The following is a 5,500-nucleotide window of genomic DNA, read 5'->3' as shown; positions in this document are numbered from 1 at the left end:
ATAGTTTGTACAAACTATAGCAAGATGTATCTAGTAATTCAAAACCCAAAGTTAGAAAAGGAAAATACAGTGAAAAATATTCAATTTGTCCTGTTTTAATTTATTTTTTAATTTATTGGTAATAAGTGCTGGCCAGTAGTATCTGGCAGCTCATAGTTTAGGAGCAAATTATGGCATTTCTTTTTTTTTTTTTTTTTTTTTGTCCCTTTTGAGACCAGCTGCACCGCGCTCAGCCAGTGAGCGCTGTGAGCACACCGGTCATCCCTATATAGGATCCGAACTCGCAGGGGGAGCGCTGCTGCACTCCCAGCGCTGCACCCTCCCAAGTGCGCCACGGGCTTGGCCCAAATTATAGCATTTCTAAAAGAAATTAACTAGTTGTGTGTTTCTCTCTGTGTGTACATGTGTGTGTGTGAGGGACAGAGAGACCAAGACAGAGAGAGATTGCAAATCCCAAAACTGCTCATCAGTCCACGAAAGCAGATTTTTATCTACTCCTTATGTTGTAAGAAATAATTTACTTTCAATCTATATTTTATTATACATTCTGTACAGAAAAAACATATGAGGTATATGTCATCTTGGTTATTATTTGTTAAATAGTTTTCACATAATTAATTTCAAGTAAATAACAAGAGTGGCATTTGTTATGGGAAAGAGTGGACATTTACCTTTACATAGACTTACTGTTAAAAGTAATTACAACAGGATGTTAAAAAATTTTTCTCTCTTCTTTTTGCCCAGGGCCCCAATCATTGAGAAAAATGTAATGTTGCAAGGACTCTTCCAGCCTCAGGGGCAGAGCTGGTCTACCCTGGCAGGATGTGCCCAAACTTGTTCTGCCAGCATTATTGATAACCCACCTCCAGACTATGAAACTAGAGATTGACGAGGCAGAGGAGCACACCTTCAGAAAGTGGAAAGAGGTATTTTTCTTATATTTGAGTGAGAGAAAAACCTTTGAGTGCCATGTTTCTTAGAATATGATGATGTCTTACCAGCAGCTGGAGAAGTCTGAAGACAAAGACAGGAATCTCTGTGACTTCTGCAGACTACCATGATGGTGAGGGTTTCTTAAGCACCAAATGTGGACTTTTGGGGAGGAAGTTTGCTGGAGTGTTCTGAAGGGGACACTACCCAAGAAGGACACTTGGAGAGCTGAGAGGACCCAGGGGAAGGACAGCCATTTTACTTATTGAGAGAAGACTGTTTTTATGACCAAAGAGGTCTAGAAAACCTAAAGACCCGCCTGATATTTCATCTAGGAGTGAGCAAAGACTAGTTTTCAGGGCAAATGATTAGAGAGAATGAAGTTATTTTCTGTTTGGATCCTATCAAGACCAACTTGATCAATAATAGCTAATGAGAATTTGGTACTTCTTTAGGGCTAAATATGATGTCACAAGTTAGGTTCCCCAGGAAGCCGTCTGTGATTTGGAGGTTGTGGGCTGGAAGTTTTCCAGGGCATGCTTTCAGAATCCATACATTTTATGGGGTGAAGGAATCAGAATGTGATAGATGGGGGAACTAGACTGTGATGTATTCATTACCCAGGCCTCAGCCAGTCCAGGATGGCTCTCAGAGTTGTCCCAAGTGGGGTGAGGAGCTAGGCTCCTTACATAGACCTGGCATTTCATGGAAGGGTACATGAGCTGGGGTGAGGTGACACACCAGTCTATGGAATTCACCAGGTGGAGAGAGGCTGTCACTTGCAAGGCATGGGTCATCAGGACTCCCAGTGTCTGGGACAATATGAGGGGCTTGGTCCTGAAGGGTATGGTTGACATCCACAGCATGCATTACAGTTCACCCTTGTATCACTAAGATCCACTTGCTTCATATGAGGTTGGAGATTAGCTTCTTCAGAATTCCAGTGGGCCTCAGAAGAGGTTGATGGGACATACTGCAACCACCACCACTGCAAGTGGTGATGAGGCTATAACCAATCCTCATCATGTCCTCTTCCTCCTCTCCATTCTAGATTTCCCTCATCCTAAGAGGGCCCTTTTTCTGGTCTAGGTAGCTTACCTGGAGGTTGGGGTGACCAAGGTTCTTATTTCTGAAGGGTGTAAACCCCTGGTCATCATGCACTGCTCAGGCCATGCTTGCTGCACTTGCCGATTTACCATCAAAATTAGGCACAAAAATAGCAAGGGGCACCCAAATGGTTATTAAACTTATTCTCTGTCCCCTTTATGTAAATGCAAACTCTACCTCCTAGTGAAGATTGGTGCCAATTACCCTGGCCAGGATGGTGGTGATTCCTTTCCTTACCTGCTGCTCCCTGGACATCTCTTCCAACCACTGATGCATCTAATACCATATTGTCTGCCAGGTCCCATGTCCCAGGCTGCTGGCACCACAGCCAGAGTCTGCTGCAAAGCTCTGCCTTTCTCTGGTAACTTCACAAAGTTGGATGGTGCAGGACTTCATTTATTACCTAGTCCCCACATGCAACCACATCAGTGACAGGGTCCAAGATGAGGCTTTGGATCCTGGAATATCAATGCCAATTCAAACACTGTGTCCAAAAGCTTTCACACAGTTTAGGTATTTTCTTTTGTTACTGAAGTAAGTCACAATTTGTAGAAGGACAGAGAAAACCATCAATATCTGTACTTGCTGTGGTGTTGCTACAGTCTTTTCTCCTGGACTTTTATTCAGTCAGTAGGTTCTGAAATGTAAATTGGATCAGGCCCAGGAACTGGACCAGGAGTTGTAACTTTTTATTGATGTGGTTGCCCTAAACTTTCCTAAACCCCCTGATTATATTTCAAAAAAAAATATTTTTTTCTGATGATATAGATTGAGAAGTACGCTCACCAGCTGATCACCAAACCTTCTCCTAGGGATGCTGGGTTCCATTACCTGTCTGCAGGTAGATGCTGCTAGCTGCCATTCCAAACTTGTTACCCATTATGATCATTGTGTGCAACTTACCTTGGTTGCACTAGCACCTGTTCTCTTTTATTTCTGAATTCTGTCATCCCGTTCTATCATTGAGCCTATTTCTATAAAACCTCTCCTACTGCCAGTGCTAGTCCACACCACTCAGATACCACTGAGCTTCTCAGTGGTGCTGGTGTCCCTCTCAGCGGTGCACTGCTTATCAGTCCAATTAGCAAGGTGACCTCCGGCCCCTCCTGCAATACATAGTTAGTTGGTGGGTTTTCCAGTCCTACATAAAATACCAACTCTAGCATGCTCATTCTCTGAGCCTTTTGATCCCTTTTTGCATAATCCGTAATGGCAGTTCTGTCATTTCTACTTAACCTACTGTGAGTCACTGATTTCCCCAAGCTTCTAAAAGACATCCTTGCAATGTGTTAAAACCATCATCCAGGATCCTTGCTAGAGTATATCCTGTATGCATGGTACTGTTCCCATTTTGGTAAACTCTCTCTATCCAAACTTATGTTCTGTTCCACTCATTTCAGTACCCTCTGAATCCAGCCCCATAAATAGTCTCCTAGCTTCTAACAATACATGTTGACTATATCCAATAGAAAATAATTTTCTTCTCTTGGCAAGCTCAGCAATTTCCTGGCTAGGTGGCTTATCCCTTGTTAGTGGTCTAGTGGTCAAGAACGGACTAGGTAGCAGATCCTGAAGGGAAAACATAATGTTTTCAAGGCAGGAGACTCTACATAGTCTTTATGAAAGAAGGGAGTTCTAGCTTTTAACAAGGTAAAGTAGACAATTTCCACTGACTTGGAGGGTTTAGTGAATCTAGAAATTTGAGGTTTTTGCATGCAAAAACTCAGATGTCCCCATCCTAGTTCTTAGGGTCTCACTCCATTCCAATCACAGAGATATCCTTTTTGCACAGTTCTGCCAGGGTTGAGATCTGTTACAAAAGATTAACCTTCAACCTTCTTTGGAGCTTGACTACTTAGATTATTAGGTCTTAGGCCTGGTTCTCAGGGCTTTTTTTCTCCAACTACAGGTGAGAATCCATTTTCAAGCTGCCAAGTAGTCTCTAGCTTTCACCTTTGACCTTTCATTTTTCAGTAATCACCCTCAGCATCTCATTGTCTCTCTCCAAAGCATTTATGGCTTCCATCTGCAGCCAGCCAATTCCATTTTTCTTACCATTACCATTTTCCTCATACTGCTCAAAGACTTGACACATTGGTTCGGCAGGTGTATCACTGAAGGTCACCATCAGGGCTAGAGTTTGTCAATGACCCACCTCCCAGTGTGAAGGAATGAACAGTCCCAGCCAAGAGGGGTGTGATCCAGTTCCAAAATCGCACTTTAGAGACTGCTACTTTGGAATGTTTTCAGCACCAACTGTTGTAGATTGGCTTCACTGGGAAGCATGTAGAGAGTTAGATATTTGCATGCAGGAAAGGTATTTGAATGTGCTTTGGGGATCAACAATTGTATGGAATGATGGAAATAGGATAGAGCAGAGAGGGAAGGTAAGCTGTGATATAATCACAATAATACAGTAATAGCCTCAGACAATATCACAGGAAGCTCTGGAGCTGGGACGGCCCTAAAGAGTTGTCCGGAATCAGGGTAGGAGGCTTTTGTAATTTCACATCTATAGTTATTGAACACAGCATACCTCTGGGAATGGAATATATCCTTCAGCTGAGAGTATTTGCTGCAAGATAAAACTCAGCTGTGAGCTGTCAACTATTTCACCATGGTAGGAAATGAGTGTTTCAGTCCTGCTGTAGGGATGGGGGAATCTGAGAGCCAATCCACAGAATCCACTGCATTATCGTAAGCTCATCACATACATCATCCCATTTAATTCTGACAACAACTGTGTAAGGCAGGCCCTGTTAGGTTTTGTAAACAAAACAAAACTGAGGCTGTGAGAAACTTTTATTTCAAATAAAATTTAAGCATAAATCACATGAAACAAAATTCACATATCTGGGCCAGCCTGGTGGCGCACTGCTACAGTGCGCCGCTTGGGAAGCGCGGCGGCGCTCTCGCCGAGGGTTTGGATCCCACATACAGACCGGCCGCTCACTGGCTGAGCAAGGTGCGGCGGCAACACCGAGGGTTGCGATCCCGTTGCCGGTCCCGGTCCGGTACGGGCGCGACACTGAGGGTTGCAATCCATTGCTGGTCACGAAAAAAAGACAAAAAGGAAAAAAAAAAATTCACATATCTGATGGGTCTTGTTTGATGAATTTTTTTTTTTCCTTTTTGTGACCGGTAAGGGGATCGCAACCCTCAGCTTGGTGTCGCCGGCACCGCACTCAGCCAGTGAGCGCACCGGCCATCCCTATATAGGATCCAAACCCGCAGCAGGAGCGTCGCTGCGCTCGCAGCGCTGTGCTCTCCCGAGTGCACCACGGGGTCAGCCCTTGTCTGATGAATTTTGACAATTGTATACATCTTTGTAATCACCACTCAAAGCAAAATTTAGAACATTTCCATAAATGTAAAAAATATCCTTGTGCCCCTTTCCAATCAATTCTGCATCCCACCTCAAGAAATCACTTCCTTATTTTTTATCTCTATAGATTAGTTGTGC

This window comes from Galeopterus variegatus, unplaced genomic scaffold (assembly GCF_000696425.1).
Source record: "Galeopterus variegatus unplaced genomic scaffold, G_variegatus-3.0.2 Scaffold1927, whole genome shotgun sequence".
Lineage (NCBI taxonomy): Eukaryota > Metazoa > Chordata > Mammalia > Dermoptera > Cynocephalidae > Galeopterus > Galeopterus variegatus.
Note: the sequence above shows the minus strand (reverse complement) of the source record.